Source organism: Sinohyriopsis cumingii, chromosome 13, assembly GCF_028554795.1.
Source record: "Sinohyriopsis cumingii isolate HCF-2022 chromosome 13, ASM2855479v2, whole genome shotgun sequence".
NCBI lineage: Eukaryota > Metazoa > Mollusca > Bivalvia > Unionida > Unionidae > Sinohyriopsis > Sinohyriopsis cumingii.
In genome coordinates, this window is record NC_142973.1 from 47,063,042 (window position 1) to 47,080,178 (window position 17,137).

Sequence of the window (17,137 nt, forward strand, 5' to 3'; positions counted from 1 at the left end):
GGTTTGTAATAGGCTGATAATATTGCAAAATCATTTCATTGTAGCTCTAATTCCAAAATGTACTGATGAAAGACATTGGTGGCATTACTTTTACTAGACTTCTTGATTGCCAGAGAACTGTTTTAGCATTAATTTTGCAACTCCCTATTTTATGATTTACTCAGGTTTGAGTTCTGGATAGAAACATCAGGTGTGCTTTTGTTTCGATAGACAGAAATGCATTTCTGCACATTCTCAGGCATACAGTTCTATGAATGCTATGGCATGCAGTTTAATACATCCTCAATGACAAAATAATTGCTTTTGATTTTGGATTCACGGGGCATCTATCAAACGAGGGACATTCTGTGTGAGAAACCCCATCTCCTGATGGAAGACTTTAAGTTGTGGCGTTGGCATACAAAACATAAGTGAGCGACAATTAGGTTACAGCGAGAAACGCTAGTACAATTTAGGACCATGCACACATTCTGAACGTAAAAGTACCCTTTCATCGACTTGCAATCAAATGAAGGCCGCCAGCGTCTGTATATATATGGCTCTTAGATCTTTCTACAAGACACATGCAAGTAGAGAAATGGTGTTCATTTCTAAGGAGGTTGTGAATCAAATAAAATCCCTCCTGAATTAGTTTGTAAGCAAGACATTAATGGACGCAATTCGCACTATTGGTACAGTTTTCCTATCCTAAAGTTTGGTGTATTGCTTAGATAAAACCTGCAATCAACTTTGCCTAATGCATCTACTGCAAATATATTTGTTTCGTTTACTATAATATTCAACGCTGGCAGCAAGATCATGTATAATACTAAAGGTTTAGTAAAGAACATGCCAAATATCTGGTACACCAGGATTTCCTGAGGAAAAACTAATGATCTGAGCTCAAATCCAAATAAAGATGTTTTCATACAAAATTAATAATCTTACTTTATAATCTACAACCATATACACAATAAGCCTTCAATATGTTATTGATAAAAAAGACATTATTCAGATAGGCCCAATCTCCTACCCGCAATTAAGGAGAAACTTCAATCACACAGTAGAAATACAGTATAGATAACAGTTTGCCTTTTTAAAAAAAATGATTGTATGTTGTTTACACATATATGTATGTTTGCGTGCGTGCATGTTTGCGCATGAGGATATAGTTTATCTTTCAAACGGTGTAATTGTAGATATAACAGTATGTCGTACATTTATTCTTAATGACGTTGTAGAGTTTTGAAATTGCAGGCTGATTATAGTTCTATTTGTTGTCCTCTGAAATGTAATGAAACCCATGACAGGTTGATCATCTAAACATTTACATCTCCAATGATGACTTTCCTACATATGACATTGTGCAGGCATAAACTTTGAACTCTTGTGTGATAACGAACGAGAGAGAGAGAGAGAGAGAGAGAGAGAGAGAGAGAGAGTGCGAGGGAGAGAGAGGGAGAGAGAGAGAGGGAGAGAGAGAGGTCAATGATCGTTTGATACAGTAATCTGTAAATAACACAAAAACATTGTGAATGGGAACTTAGTATCATTCCTTTCAGTCTGGATTTGAAATCAGTTCAATGAAATTCGAGTCAAAGTTGGCTGGAGAAGGTCAAACGTGAAACGAGGTTTACAGACAGACATAAATGTTGAAATAAATTGAAGACATCTCTAAAAGAGTATTCTAGTGTCATAAAGTAAATGATAATAACACGTTCAGTACACTGAAATGTTCTTGTGTTAAAATAATTAAGGGCGATAGGCATCGTCATCCGGATTTAAAGATTAACCTCTGACTGAAAAATGAAGGTTATTACGCTCTTCCTACAGTTCCAATTAGAAACTCCTTATAGACAAGATAAGGATCTGTCCCACTGTAATGGAAAGCTGTTTTGCACCAACATCCATGTTTTTTTCCGGGAAGCGAGGGACACTCAGTGTGAGACATCCAAGCTTCTGATTCAAGGACTGTTCCGATTTCAGTTGTGGAGTTGGCATAAAACACAAAAGTGAGCGAAAATTAGACTAGGGCAAAAAGAGTTATTACAAATATTGGATTATGCAAACATTCTAAAACTATATAAAAAAAATTTGCATCGGCCGGGAATCGAACCCGGGCCGCCCGCGTGGCAGGCGAGCATTCTACCACTGAACCACCGATGCACATTATTCCCTTGCTTCGTAAGGGCCTATCTCCCCACCGTGTCTTTACCTTAACTGCCTAATGTCATTTACATGTCTGTGTCATCTAATTCAGTAGGCGTTGATTTATTGATTGACTGCCTATGGGGTTACAATGCATGCTGTTAGAATAAACCGACACAACACATCTCTTTATTTGATTCTGAAACGGCGTAGATTACTTGGATTGAAGCACTTTCTAAATTGGAGACAGCCACATGATTTCTCACTTGCTAGTCTCTTCAAAGGTCTTGTCTGCTTGAATTTCATCTCACATCTATCCACAAGATGCATTTTAGTAGAAAACGGTATTCGTTTTCAAGGAGGTTGTAAATAGAACAAAGTCTATCCGGAATTGGTTTTTAAGTAAAATATTGATGGACGAATTCATAATATTTGTACAGATTTCCTATCATATCTTTAACGAAAGATGAATGTGCTGCTTAGAGAGAACCTAAAACGAACCTTGCCTAATCCACCTACTGGAATTATCTTTTTTGTTGTTGTGAAAATCAACTGTCAAATTAATGGTATGACCGTCGACTAGAATGGCAAATTTGGCTTCCATCGACATACATCAGCATGCATTCATCTTTATGCATAATGCAAGTGTCAAACGGGGACGCCGGCGAATGGAGAATGCTGTTTGATCAACGAATTGTCCAAGGGTCTATCGGCAGCAATTAATATTATGTAGATCTGAAACTCTTGATTATTATCAACAGTAAAATTCAGATGAGTTGGATTTCATTTAGAAGCATGCAAATAAAATATCATTTTAATTCTAAATATGTCTTCGTCATCGGAAATCGACTTTATCTTAAAGCATGTTAGTCTAAACAAAGTCAACTAATTACTTTTCATTTGTTACCCACAACAACAATCAGCTTGATTGCATAGTTTCGGTCTTGAATTTAGAGAACCAGTCTGTGTATACAACAATGAATAATGTCATCCATAAATTACATATATTACAAAACACCCTCTTCAGAGAAAACTAAGAGAGAAAAAGAAAACACTTTATAAGAACATTAAGTTCCTTCCTATCATCTGGTCTTAAATGATGCAAAGATTATTAAAATTCATTAAATTTAGTTTGATCATGGGTCATTTGCGACAGTTTTTTCTCCTTGGAAGAAGGACTTATATGTGTATGTCTCATAGATTTGGGAGATTAGCTTTGAAGCAAACTGAATAGTAAATGATATCAAAAGACTGATATTTCGAAACAATACTATTTGTGCATGAAATGTACACAAGGAAATGAAATATGTACGTTTCATCTATGATATAATCTTTTCATGTGCAAGGATCTGAGTAACAGCAGCGCACTGATATCAAGCTGTCGATAAGGTAGCGGCTCGTATGCAGGACAAATATAAAGGCGGATAATGGCACGATTATTTCCCATGTGAGGCTCGTTGGTCTAGGGGTATGATTCTCGCTTTGGGTGCGAGAGGTCCCGGGTTCAAATCCCGGACGAGCCCACCATTTTGGAAATGAAAGTTAATACTCATTTTGTAGTATCCTGGTAAATGGTTGAAGCAATCTCTCGGGACAACCATGAGTGAAATATTTCATTTTCAATTATTCGTGTAAATGCAATACTTTTGACGGATTCATTTCGGAAACGCTGGTGAATTGTCATTTCTCCAAAACTTGAAATAGGTTTTCATATAGTTAGTCAAGTACAATTAATTGGAAGTTAACTTCCCAGAACCCCATTTACGACTTCAGCTTCAGAGGATGTACTGAAATTCTTGAACAAATATAACTACTGTATGGACCAGTGGATTAGCATAGTTTTTCATTGCACTCTTATCTTCCTCTGAACAAAGTTAACCTCCACACCCATACAGAAAAAGTTTGTTTTAGACATCCTTATCAAAATGTATGCTAATAATTATTTAACTTCTGCCAGTTTTGATTGCATAGTTTCATTCTTGAATTTAGAGAACCAGTTTATGTATACAAGAAAGACTAATCTTAACCACAATTACATATGTCAGAAAACACCATCGTCAGAGAAAACTAAGAGAAATAAAAAACACTTTATAGTGACACTAAGTTCCTTCTTATCCTATGCAATAATGATTAAAATTCATTAAAATCAGTTTTTCCTTTGGTCATTTGCGACAGTTTTTTTTTGTCCTTGGAGGAAGGACTTATATTTGGGTCATTATCTTCATTATTTGGACATAATGTCGACAAGTAACTGGAGAAGAAAGCCTGGCGATGAATGTAAAAACAAAAGTAATTTGAAGTTATTCTGTCTTCTTGTTCTGAAGCAAATTGAATAGTTTAATGATGACGAAAGACTAAGATTTTGAAACTTTACTAGTTGTGTATGAAATGTACTCATTCTCAAAAAGGAGCATGCCCATCAAGATATATAGACGGAATAAAGCTATCGGTCAATCGATAGATTGATATATAGATATATATTTCATCATTCCAACGAAGGAAGATACCCATCAAGAGAATCAAAATACTTGAACAGGCAATACAATAGACATATAGGCAGACAAACAGGCAGACAGGTTTACAATGGATTGAGATTGAAGCAGACATACAGTTATACATAGAGACAGACAGATAGATGCGAATGAATCTATGTACCATAATGGTCCCGCAGAATGTTCATTAAAAGTAAATAAATTAAATGCCTTTTGGTTTCCTCTGCATTCTCTTTATACAGTTTAAACAATACATCACATAAAACATGGTTTACGCATCATATGAACTATATTTTTAACTTTACAATTTTGATTTTGTTTTAACGTTAATTGCTAGGTCTGAATTAATTAGAAACATTCACCACTTACTACCATTCGATTTACACTTTTAAAAACCAGGCTTGTCGATACTCGGAAGACTGGATCTCGCCCAAAATGCTCCTTATATTTTCATTTCCTTTGTAAGCTCTATTCAAAGTGTAACTTTGAAACGCATCAGGAAATTGTTGTTGCAAATCACACAAATATTCACACAAATATTCTCTTGCAAACTTTGATTCATATGCTGAACATCGATTGAAACTAACAAATAACGTAATTGTTATCTTTTGTTGTGTAAGGTTGTAAGGAATGGAAAGAAGAAAAAATAAGAACGTCGATTAAAACCAGCAAAGAACATGTGTGCGTCTGCGTGTGTGTGTGTGTGTGTGTGTGTGTGTGTGATTTGGATTTTTAACGTAGCTTTAATAATCTATCAGTCATATCGCTACGATGTCCGCAGTGCGACAGATTATAGTTATGTCTAGTACTGGGGCATCATGCCGCAGACATGTAGCATGATGTCCAACCCAGTCATATTATCCTGACACCAGGCGGACCAGTCCTAACACTAACCTCTTAATGCTGAGCGTGAAGCGAGGCAGCTGTTAGTAGCATTTTGTAAGTCTTTGGTATGACTCGACCGGGGATCAGCAAAGAACGTAATTGGTAGGTTGTGATTTTTCTTGTTGAGAATCTTTATTCTTCTTAAAACATCAAGTCTCAGTTTACCCACTTTCTTGATTTTCTAACCTATTTCACGAAAAGCAACAAGCAAACGTCATTAAATGTTGTTGATTGTTACAAATCGTGTGGGAGATATGTATTGGGAATTTGACAATGCTCCTGAACGTACGACTTATTGGAAAAGTATTTTACGTAACAATTGATGAATCTCCTTTAAAACTATTCTAGTGTCCAGATTATGTTTTAAAGAAAGTATATGATACTAATTTAAGATGATGCGCCAAAGCATATTCACGCCTGAATTTTCAATCAAGTGTTCGGTTCATTAGAAAGCGAAACCATACAAAAGGCATATGGTCAATTAAGTGTTTTATCGTTGCAGTTCAAAGATGAACAAGTAAGTCAAATTAGGAAAACTTTGATGTTCAAAAAAATTCACATTTACTCTGCGAATGTATGTCTGTCCATATAATCAGTAAGAATTAAGAATAAAATGTCTTCAGTTAGTTCGCTCTAAAATTGTAAGACATTTTCATGAAACTTGGTCTGTCCTTATTTCAAAATCAACAAATTTCATTTTACTCCCGTTCTCTTATTGTGTGTGTCTGAAGGTGATAAATACTGACTACCACTTGATCAATATCATAAGTAGGTAACATCTTCGGCTAGAGAGTTTATTCTGTTTCTCGGATTTTCAAATGCAACTGTTTCTGCTATAACTATGCATCACCACGGCTCCTGTTCATTCACTGGCTTTGTATGTAACTGCACGTGTTACATTTCCAATAAGTACCATGTTTCCGTTCTTTTAAATGTTTTGAACGCAACTGATCGTGCAAAAATTGTGATAATCACCATGTCCTGGAAGAAGTCTTCTGCTCTTGATGAGGAGTATAATGCAGTGTATGGCTTCAGACACCATGTGCGGCCAGTGATTTCCTCCCTTTAAAGGTTTCAATTGAAATAAATAGTCGCATAAATGCGATTCGAATTCAATTGAATATATTATAATTTTCTTCCTAAGTTATGCTTTCGGTGAAAATAATATCGGTGTTTTCTCGTTGTGTATGTGACATATGTTGGGAAGTTATATTTGTAGTTGTAGATGGCTAGATGATCAACCTGTCTTGCATTTCTTTACCTTTCAGAGATCAATCTTCAGGACTTCAATCAGCCTCAGCTTTCAAAAGTTGACAACCCTATTAAGAATAAATATGCTTCATAAAGTTATATTTACAATTATACGGTGCAACATTTTGGAATTGTTATCTTCACAGAGCTGTAACAACAATAAGTCATCTTGCAGATGCGGAACGTCGATTGAAACCAAAAAAGAACATAATTGTTAGTTTTAATTTGTAAGCTTGTAAAGAATGTAAGAAAGAAAAAAAGAAGATCGACTTTAACCAACAAAGAACGTACTTGTTACATTTGTTTTGCAAGCTTTTAAGGAATGTAAAAGAAAAAAAGAACGTGGACTGAAACCAACATAGATCGTAATTGTTATTTTTTGTTTTGTAAAGTTGTATGGAATATAAAGGAGAAAAACTAAGAACGTCGAATATAACTAACAAAAAACGAAATTGTTAGTTTTGTTTTGTTGAGAATATTTATTATTCTTAAAACTTCAGGTCTCTGTTTAACCACTTGCTTGATTTTTCAACTTATTTCTCGAAATACATCGAACAAGCGTCATTAAATCTTGTTGATGTTGCAAAATCGTGTGGGAAATATGTGTTTGGAATTAACAATGCTCCTGAACCCATGCCTTACAGGAAAGGTATTTAACGTAACAATTGATGAATCTCCTTTAAATATATCCTAATGTCCCGATTATTCCCGTTTGCAAGTTTATTCTGTTGTATAATGTCAAATTTAGGAAATCTACTCCTTATTCCATTTCTTTTTCGTTTTAATTTTAATTGATGAATGTTGGTTGTTTTATCCAGTCAGGAAACTATTTTTCCTCCACATGGGTCCAAACGAGGAAACTATCCTCAATACACCTAACGTACAAAAATGGTAATTTATGGCCGTTGCACACTTTTCTTTCTCCAAGTATACAGTTTTAAGAGGCTGTAAGTTTGGTCAGTTTTTTCCAGGAAATCATTTGTATCTTTAAAATATGGATAGTGTTTCTGCGCCAAAGTGTTTCGATTAAAATAAATCCGCTCGGCAACACGCTCAGTCTGTCTTGAACAATCTGAAACAATGTGCCACTTGTCCGAACTTCGCTTGGCATAGTCCAGTTCTAGACCCGTTTGTGACTTTTCGGATAAATATAACAATACCTTGGTATTGAATTCGGAATACAGCAGTCGAATTCCCTTGTGTTCAGAAATCTACCTAAACATACTTTACCAAGACTTCGTCTGATTTCCATTTACTATTCAAAAATATCGTCTGACTTCCATGTTTTCGGCAAGTTTCCGTCTGACTTTTATTTACCTTTTCAAGATTCAATCCGAGTCACATTTCTGTCTCACTTCAAACTGGGTTTGTAATAGGCTGATAATATTGCAAAATCATTTCATTGTAGCTCTAATTCCAAAATGTACTGATGAAAGACATTGGTGGCATTACTTTTACTAGACTTCTTGATTGCCAGAGAACTGTTTTAGCATTAATTTTGCAACTCCCTATTTTATGATTTACTCAGGTTTGAGTTCTGGATAGAAACATCAGGTGTGCTTTTGTTTCGATAGACAGAAATGCATTTCTGCACATTCTCAGGCATACAGTTCTATGAATGCTATGGCATGCAGTTTAATACATCCTCAATGACAAAATAATTGCTTTTGATTTTGGATTCACGGGGCATCTATCAAACGAGGGACATTCTGTGTGAGAAACCCCATCTCCTGATGGAAGACTTTAAGTTGTGGCGTTGGCATACAAAACATAAGTGAGCGACAATTAGGTTACAGCGAGAAACGCTAGTACAATTTAGGACCATGCACACATTCTGAACGTAAAAGTACCCTTTCATCGACTTGCAATCAAATGAAGGCCGCCAGCGTCTGTATATATATGGCTCTTAGATCTTTCTACAAGACACATGCAAGTAGAGAAATGGTGTTCATTTCTAAGGAGGTTGTGAATCAAATAAAATCCCTCCTGAATTAGTTTGTAAGCAAGACATTAATGGACGCAATTCGCACTATTGGTACAGTTTTCCTATCCTAAAGTTTGGTGTATTGCTTAGATAAAACCTGCAATCAACTTTGCCTAATGCATCTACTGCAAATATATTTGTTTCGTTTACTATAATATTCAACGCTGGCAGCAAGATCATGTATAATACTAAAGGTTTAGTAAAGAACATGCCAAATATCTGGTACACCAGGATTTCCTGAGGAAAAACTAATGATCTGAGCTCAAATCCAAATAAAGATGTTTTCATACAAAATTAATAATCTTACTTTATAATCTACAACCATATACACAATAAGCCTTCAATATGTTATTGATAAAAAAGACATTATTCAGATAGGCCCAATCTCCTACCCGCAATTAAGGAGAAACTTCAATCACACAGTAGAAATACAGTATAGATAACAGTTTGCCTTTTTAAAAAAAATGATTGTATGTTGTTTACACATATATGTATGTTTGCGTGCGTGCATGTTTGCGCATGAGGATATAGTTTATCTTTCAAACGGTGTAATTGTAGATATAACAGTATGTCGTACATTTATTCTTAATGACGTTGTAGAGTTTTGAAATTGCAGGCTGATTATAGTTCTATTTGTTGTCCTCTGAAATGTAATGAAACCCATGACAGGTTGATCATCTAAACATTTACATCTCCAATGATGACTTTCCTACATATGACATTGTGCAGGCATAAACTTTGAACTCTTGTGTGATAACGAACGAGAGAGAGAGAGAGAGAGAGAGAGAGAGAGAGAGAGAGTGCGAGGGAGAGAGAGGGAGAGAGAGAGAGGGAGAGAGAGAGGTCAATGATCGTTTGATACAGTAATCTGTAAATAACACAAAAACATTGTGAATGGGAACTTAGTATCATTCCTTTCAGTCTGGATTTGAAATCAGTTCAATGAAATTCGAGTCAAAGTTGGCTGGAGAAGGTCAAACGTGAAACGAGGTTTACAGACAGACATAAATGTTGAAATAAATTGAAGACATCTCTAAAAGAGTATTCTAGTGTCATAAAGTAAATGATAATAACACGTTCAGTACACTGAAATGTTCTTGTGTTAAAATAATTAAGGGCGATAGGCATCGTCATCCGGATTTAAAGATTAACCTCTGACTGAAAAATGAAGGTTATTACGCTCTTCCTACAGTTCCAATTAGAAACTCCTTATAGACAAGATAAGGATCTGTCCCACTGTAATGGAAAGCTGTTTTGCACCAACATCCATGTTTTTTTCCGGGAAGCGAGGGACACTCAGTGTGAGACATCCAAGCTTCTGATTCAAGGACTGTTCCGATTTCAGTTGTGGAGTTGGCATAAAACACAAAAGTGAGCGAAAATTAGACTAGGGCAAAAAGAGTTATTACAAATATTGGATTATGCAAACATTCTAAAACTATATAAAAAAAATTTGCATCGGCCGGGAATCGAACCCGGGCCGCCCGCGTGGCAGGCGAGCATTCTACCACTGAACCACCGATGCACATTATTCCCTTGCTTCGTAAGGGCCTATCTCCCCACCGTGTCTTTACCTTAACTGCCTAATGTCATTTACATGTCTGTGTCATCTAATTCAGTAGGCGTTGATTTATTGATTGACTGCCTATGGGGTTACAATGCATGCTGTTAGAATAAACCGACACAACACATCTCTTTATTTGATTCTGAAACGGCGTAGATTACTTGGATTGAAGCACTTTCTAAATTGGAGACAGCCACATGATTTCTCACTTGCTAGTCTCTTCAAAGGTCTTGTCTGCTTGAATTTCATCTCACATCTATCCACAAGATGCATTTTAGTAGAAAACGGTATTCGTTTTCAAGGAGGTTGTAAATAGAACAAAGTCTATCCGGAATTGGTTTTTAAGTAAAATATTGATGGACGAATTCATAATATTTGTACAGATTTCCTATCATATCTTTAACGAAAGATGAATGTGCTGCTTAGAGAGAACCTAAAACGAACCTTGCCTAATCCACCTACTGGAATTATCTTTTTTGTTGTTGTGAAAATCAACTGTCAAATTAATGGTATGACCGTCGACTAGAATGGCAAATTTGGCTTCCATCGACATACATCAGCATGCATTCATCTTTATGCATAATGCAAGTGTCAAACGGGGACGCCGGCGAATGGAGAATGCTGTTTGATCAACGAATTGTCCAAGGGTCTATCGGCAGCAATTAATATTATGTAGATCTGAAACTCTTGATTATTATCAACAGTAAAATTCAGATGAGTTGGATTTCATTTAGAAGCATGCAAATAAAATATCATTTTAATTCTAAATATGTCTTCGTCATCGGAAATCGACTTTATCTTAAAGCATGTTAGTCTAAACAAAGTCAACTAATTACTTTTCATTTGTTACCCACAACAACAATCAGCTTGATTGCATAGTTTCGGTCTTGAATTTAGAGAACCAGTCTGTGTATACAACAATGAATAATGTCATCCATAAATTACATATATTACAAAACACCCTCTTCAGAGAAAACTAAGAGAGAAAAAGAAAACACTTTATAAGAACATTAAGTTCCTTCCTATCATCTGATCTTAAATGATGCAAAGATTATTAAAATTCATTAAATTTAGTTTGATCATGGGTCATTTGCGACAGTTTTTTCTCCTTGGAAGAAGGACTTATATGTGTATGTCTCATAGATTTGGGAGATTAGCTTTGAAGCAAACTGAATAGTAAATGATATCAAAAGACTGATATTTCGAAACAATACTATTTGTGCATGAAATGTACACAAGGAAATGAAATATGTACGTTTCATCTATGATATAATCTTTTCATGTGCAAGGATCTGAGTAACAGCAGCGCACTGATATCAAGCTGTCGATAAGGTAGCGGCTCGTATGCAGGACAAATATAAAGGCGGATAATGGCACGATTATTTCCCATGTGAGGCTCGTTGGTCTAGGGGTATGATTCTCGCTTTGGGTGCGAGAGGTCCCGGGTTCAAATCCCGGACGAGCCCACCATTTTGGAAATGAAAGTTAATACTCATTTTGTAGTATCCTGGTAAATGGTTGAAGCAATCTCTCGGGACAACCATGAGTGAAATATTTCATTTTCAATTATTCGTGTAAATGCAATACTTTTGACGGATTCATTTCGGAAACGCTGGTGAATTGTCATTTCTCCAAAACTTGAAATAGGTTTTCATATAGTTAGTCAAGTACAATTAATTGGAAGTTAACTTCCCAGAACCCCATTTACGACTTCAGCTTCAGAGGATGTACTGAAATTCTTGAACAAATATAACTACTGTATGGACCAGTGGATTAGCATAGTTTTTCATTGCACTCTTATCTTCCTCTGAACAAAGTTAACCTCCACACCCATACAGAAAAAGTTTGTTTTAGACATCCTTATCAAAATGTATGCTAATAATTATTTAACTTCTGCCAGTTTTGATTGCATAGTTTCATTCTTGAATTTAGAGAACCAGTTTATGTATACAAGAAAGACTAATCTTAACCACAATTACATATGTCAGAAAACACCATCGTCAGAGAAAACTAAGAGAAATAAAAAACACTTTATAGTGACACTAAGTTCCTTCTTATCCTATGCAATAATGATTAAAATTCATTAAAATCAGTTTTTCCTTTGGTCATTTGCGACAGTTTTTTTTTTGTCCTTGGAGGAAGGACTTATATTTGGGTCATTATCTTCATTATTTGGACATAATGTCGACAAGTAACTGGAGAAGAAAGCCTGGCGATGAATGTAAAAACAAAAGTAATTTGAAGTTATTCTGTCTTCTTGTTCTGAAGCAAATTGAATAGTTTAATGATGACGAAAGACTAAGATTTTGAAACTTTACTAGTTGTGTATGAAATGTACTCATTCTCAAAAAGGAGCATGCCCATCAAGATATATAGACGGAATAAAGCTATCGGTCAATCGATAGATTGATATATAGATATATATTTCATCATTCCAACGAAGGAAGATACCCATCAAGAGAATCAAAATACTTGAACAGGCAATACAATAGACATATAGGCAGACAAACAGGCAGACAGGTTTACAATGGATTGAGATTGAAGCAGACATACAGTTATACATAGAGACAGACAGATAGATGCGAATGAATCTATGTACCATAATGGTCCCGCAGAATGTTCATTAAAAGTAAATAAATTAAATGCCTTTTGGTTTCCTCTGCATTCTCTTTATACAGTTTAAACAATACATCACATAAAACATGGTTTACGCATCATATGAACTATATTTTTAACTTTACAATTTTGATTTTGTTTTAACGTTAATTGCTAGGTCTGAATTAATTAGAAACATTCACCACTTACTACCATTCGATTTACACTTTTAAAAACCAGGCTTGTCGATACTCGGAAGACTGGATCTCGCCCAAAATGCTCCTTATATTTTCATTTCCTTTGTAAGCTCTATTCAAAGTGTAACTTTGAAACGCATCAGGAAATTGTTGTTGCAAATCACACAAATATTCACACAAATATTCTCTTGCAAACTTTGATTCATATGCTGAACATCGATTGAAACTAACAAATAACGTAATTGTTATCTTTTGTTGTGTAAGGTTGTAAGGAATGGAAAGAAGAAAAAATAAGAACGTCGATTAAAACCAGCAAAGAACATGTGTGCGTCTGCGTGTGTGTGTGTGTGTGTGTGTGTGATTTGGATTTTTAACGTAGCTTTAATAATCTATCAGTCATATCGCTACGATGTCCGCAGTGCGACAGATTATAGTTATGTCTAGTACTGGGGCATCATGCCACAGACATGTAGCATGATGTCCAACCCAGTCATATTATCCTGACACCAGGCGGACCAGTCCTAACACTAACCTCTTAATGCTGAGCGTGAAGCGAGGCAGCTGTTAGTAGCATTTTGTAAGTCTTTGGTATGACTCGACCGGGGATCAGCAAAGAACGTAATTGGTAGGTTGTGATTTTTCTTGTTGAGAATCTTTATTCTTCTTAAAACATCAAGTCTCAGTTTACCCACTTTCTTGATTTTCTAACCTATTTCACGAAAAGCAACAAGCAAACGTCATTAAATGTTGTTGATTGTTACAAATCGTGTGGGAGATATGTATTGGGAATTTGACAATGCTCCTGAACGTACGACTTATTGGAAAAGTATTTTACGTAACAATTGATGAATCTCCTTTAAAACTATTCTAGTGTCCAGATTATGTTTTAAAGAAAGTATATGATACTAATTTAAGATGATGCGCCAAAGCATATTCACGCCTGAATTTTCAATCAAGTGTTCGGTTCATTAGAAAGCGAAACCATACAAAAGGCATATGGTCAATTAAGTGTTTTATCGTTGCAGTTCAAAGATGAACAAGTAAGTCAAATTAGGAAAACTTTGATGTTCAAAAAAATTCACATTTACTCTGCGAATGTATGTCTGTCCATATAATCAGTAAGAATTAAGAATAAAATGTCTTCAGTTAGTTCGCTCTAAAATTGTAAGACATTTTCATGAAACTTGGTCTGTCCTTATTTCAAAATCAACAAATTTCATTTTACTCCCGTTCTCTTATTGTGTGTGTCTGAAGGTGATAAATACTGACTACCACTTGATCAATATCATAAGTAGGTAACATCTTCGGCTAGAGAGTTTATTCTGTTTCTCGGATTTTCAAATGCAACTGTTTCTGCTATAACTATGCATCACCACGGCTCCTGTTCATTCACTGGCTTTGTATGTAACTGCACGTGTTACATTTCCAATAAGTACCATGTTTCCGTTCTTTTAAATGTTTTGAACGCAACTGATCGTGCAAAAATTGTGATAATCACCATGTCCTGGAAGAAATCTTCTGCTCTTGATGAGGAGTATAATGCAGTGTATGGCTTCAGACACCATATGCGGCCAGTGATTTCCTCCCTTTAAAGGTTTCAATTGAAATAAATAGTCGCATAATTGCGATTCGAATTCAATTGAATATATTATAATTTTCTTCCTAAGTTATGCTTTCGGTGAAAATAATATCGGTGTTTTCTCGTTGTGTATGTGACATATGTTGGGAAGTTATATTTGTAGTTGTAGATGGCTAGATGATCAACCTGTCTTGCATTTCTTTACCTTTCAGAGATCAATCTTCAGGACTTCAATCAGCCTCAGCTTTCAAAAGTTGACAACCCTATTAAGAATAAATATGCTTGATAAAGTTATATTTACAATTATACGGTGCAACATTTTGGAATTGTTATCTTCACAGAGCTGTAACAACAATAAGTCATCTTGCAGATGCGGAACGTCGATTGAAACCAAAAAAGAACATAATTGTTAGTTTTAATTTGTAAGCTTGTAAAGAATGTAAGAAAGAAAAAAAGAAGATCGACTTTAACCAACAAAGAACGTACTTGTTACATTTGTTTTGCAAGCTTTTAAGGAATGTAAAAGAAAAAAAGAACGTGGACTGAAACCAACATAGATCGTAATTGTTATTTTTTGTTTTGTAAAGTTTTATGGAATATAAAGGAGAAAAACTAAGAACGTCGAATATAACTAACAAAAAACGAAATTGTTAGTTTTGTTTTGTTGAGAATATTTATTCTTCTTAAAACTTCAGGTCTCTGTTTAACCACTTGCTTGATTTTTCAACTTATTTCTCGAAATACATCGAACAAGCGTCATTAAATCTTGTTGATGTTGCAAAATCGTGTGGGAAATATGTGTTTGGAATTAACAATGCTCCTGAACCCATGCTTTACAGGAAAGGTATTTAACGTAACAATTGATGAATCTCCTTTAAATATATCCTAATGTCCCGATTATTCCCGTTTGCAAGTTTATTCTGTTGTATAATGTCAAATTTAGGAAATCTACTCCTTATTCCATTTCTTTTTCGTTTTAATTTTAATTGATGAATGTTGGTTGTTTTATCCAGTCAGGAAACTATTTTTCCTCCACATGGGTCCAAACGAGGAAACTATCCTCAATACACCTAACGTACAAAAATGGTAATTTATGGCCGTTGCACACTTTTCTTTCTCCAAGTATACAGTTTTAAGAGGCTGTAAGTTTGGTCAGTTTTTTCCAGGAAATCATTTGTATCTTTAAAATATGGATAGTGTTTCTGCGCCAAAGTGTTTCGATTAAAATAAATCCGCTCGGCAACACGCTCAGTCTGTCTTGAACAATCTGAAACAATGTGCCACTTGTCCGAACTTCGCTTGGCATAGTCCAGTTCTAGACCCGTTTGTGACTTTTCGAATAAATATAACAATACCTTGGTATTGAATTCGGAATACAGCAGTCGAATTCCCTTGTGTTCAGAAATCTACCTAAACATACTTTACCAAGACTTCGTCTGATTTCCATTTACTATTCAAAAATATCGTCTGACTTCCATGTTTTCGGCAAGTTTCCGTCTGACTTTTATTTACCTTTTCAAGATTCAATCCGAGTCACATTTCTGTCTCACTTCAAACTGGGTTTGTAATAGGCTGATAATATTGCAAAATCATTTCATTGTAGCTCTAATTCCAAAATGTACTGATGAAAGACATTGGTGGCATTACTTTTACTAGACTTCTTGATTGCCAGAGAACTGTTTTAGCATTAATTTTGCAACTCCCTATTTTATGATTTACTCAGGTTTGAGTTCTGGATAGAAACATCAGGTGTGCTTTTGTTTCGATAGACAGAAATGCATTTCTGCACATTCTCAGGCATACAGTTCTATGAATGCTATGGCATGCAGTTTAATACATCCTCAATGACAAAATAATTGCTTTTGATTTTGGATTCACGGGGCATCTATCAAACGAGGGACATTCTGTGTGAGAAACCCCATCTCCTGATGGAAGACTTTAAGTTGTGGCGTTGGCATACAAAACATAAGTGAGCGACAATTAGGTTACAGCGAGAAACGCTAGTACAATTTAGGACCATGCACACATTCTGAACGTAAAAGTACCCTTTCATCGACTTGCAATCAAATGAAGGCCGCCAGCGTCTGTATATATATGGCTCTTAGATCTTTCTACAAGACACATGCAAGTAGAGAAATGGTGTTCATTTCTAAGGAGGTTGTGAATCAAATAAAATCCCTCCTGAATTAGTTTGTAAGCAAGACATTAATGGACGCAATTCGCACTATTGGTACAGTTTTCCTATCCTAAAGTTTGGTGTATTGCTTAGATAAAACCTGCAATCAACTTTGCCTAATGCATCTACTGCAAATATATTTGTTTCGTTTACTATAATATTCAACGCTGGCAGCAAGATCATGTATAATACTAAAGGTTTAGTAAAGAACATGCCAAATATCTGGTACACCAGGATTTCCTGAGGAAAAACTAATGATCTGAGCTCAAATCCAAATAAAGATGTTT

The 17,137-nt window shown here is 35.3% G+C and overlaps 4 non-coding genes across 4 annotated transcripts; 2 read left to right on the forward strand and 2 right to left on the reverse strand.

Annotated features, from left to right (window-relative positions):
- Nucleotides 1-2,074: 2,074 nt before the first annotated feature.
- On the reverse strand, nucleotides 2,075-2,145 carry Trnag-gcc (transfer RNA glycine (anticodon GCC)). The gene has a single exon. It is a non-coding gene; the product is annotated as a tRNA-Gly (tRNA).
- Nucleotides 2,146-3,578: 1,433 nt separating this feature from the next.
- Nucleotides 3,579-3,650, forward strand: Trnap-ugg (transfer RNA proline (anticodon UGG)). Its single transcript has one exon. It is a non-coding gene; the product is annotated as a tRNA-Pro (tRNA).
- Nucleotides 3,651-10,193: 6,543 nt separating this feature from the next.
- On the reverse strand, nucleotides 10,194-10,264 carry Trnag-gcc (transfer RNA glycine (anticodon GCC)). Its single transcript has one exon. It is a non-coding gene; the product is annotated as a tRNA-Gly (tRNA).
- Nucleotides 10,265-11,697: 1,433 nt separating this feature from the next.
- Nucleotides 11,698-11,769, forward strand: Trnap-ugg (transfer RNA proline (anticodon UGG)). The gene has a single exon. It is a non-coding gene; the product is annotated as a tRNA-Pro (tRNA).
- The last annotated feature ends 5,368 nt before the right edge of the window (nucleotides 11,770-17,137 follow it).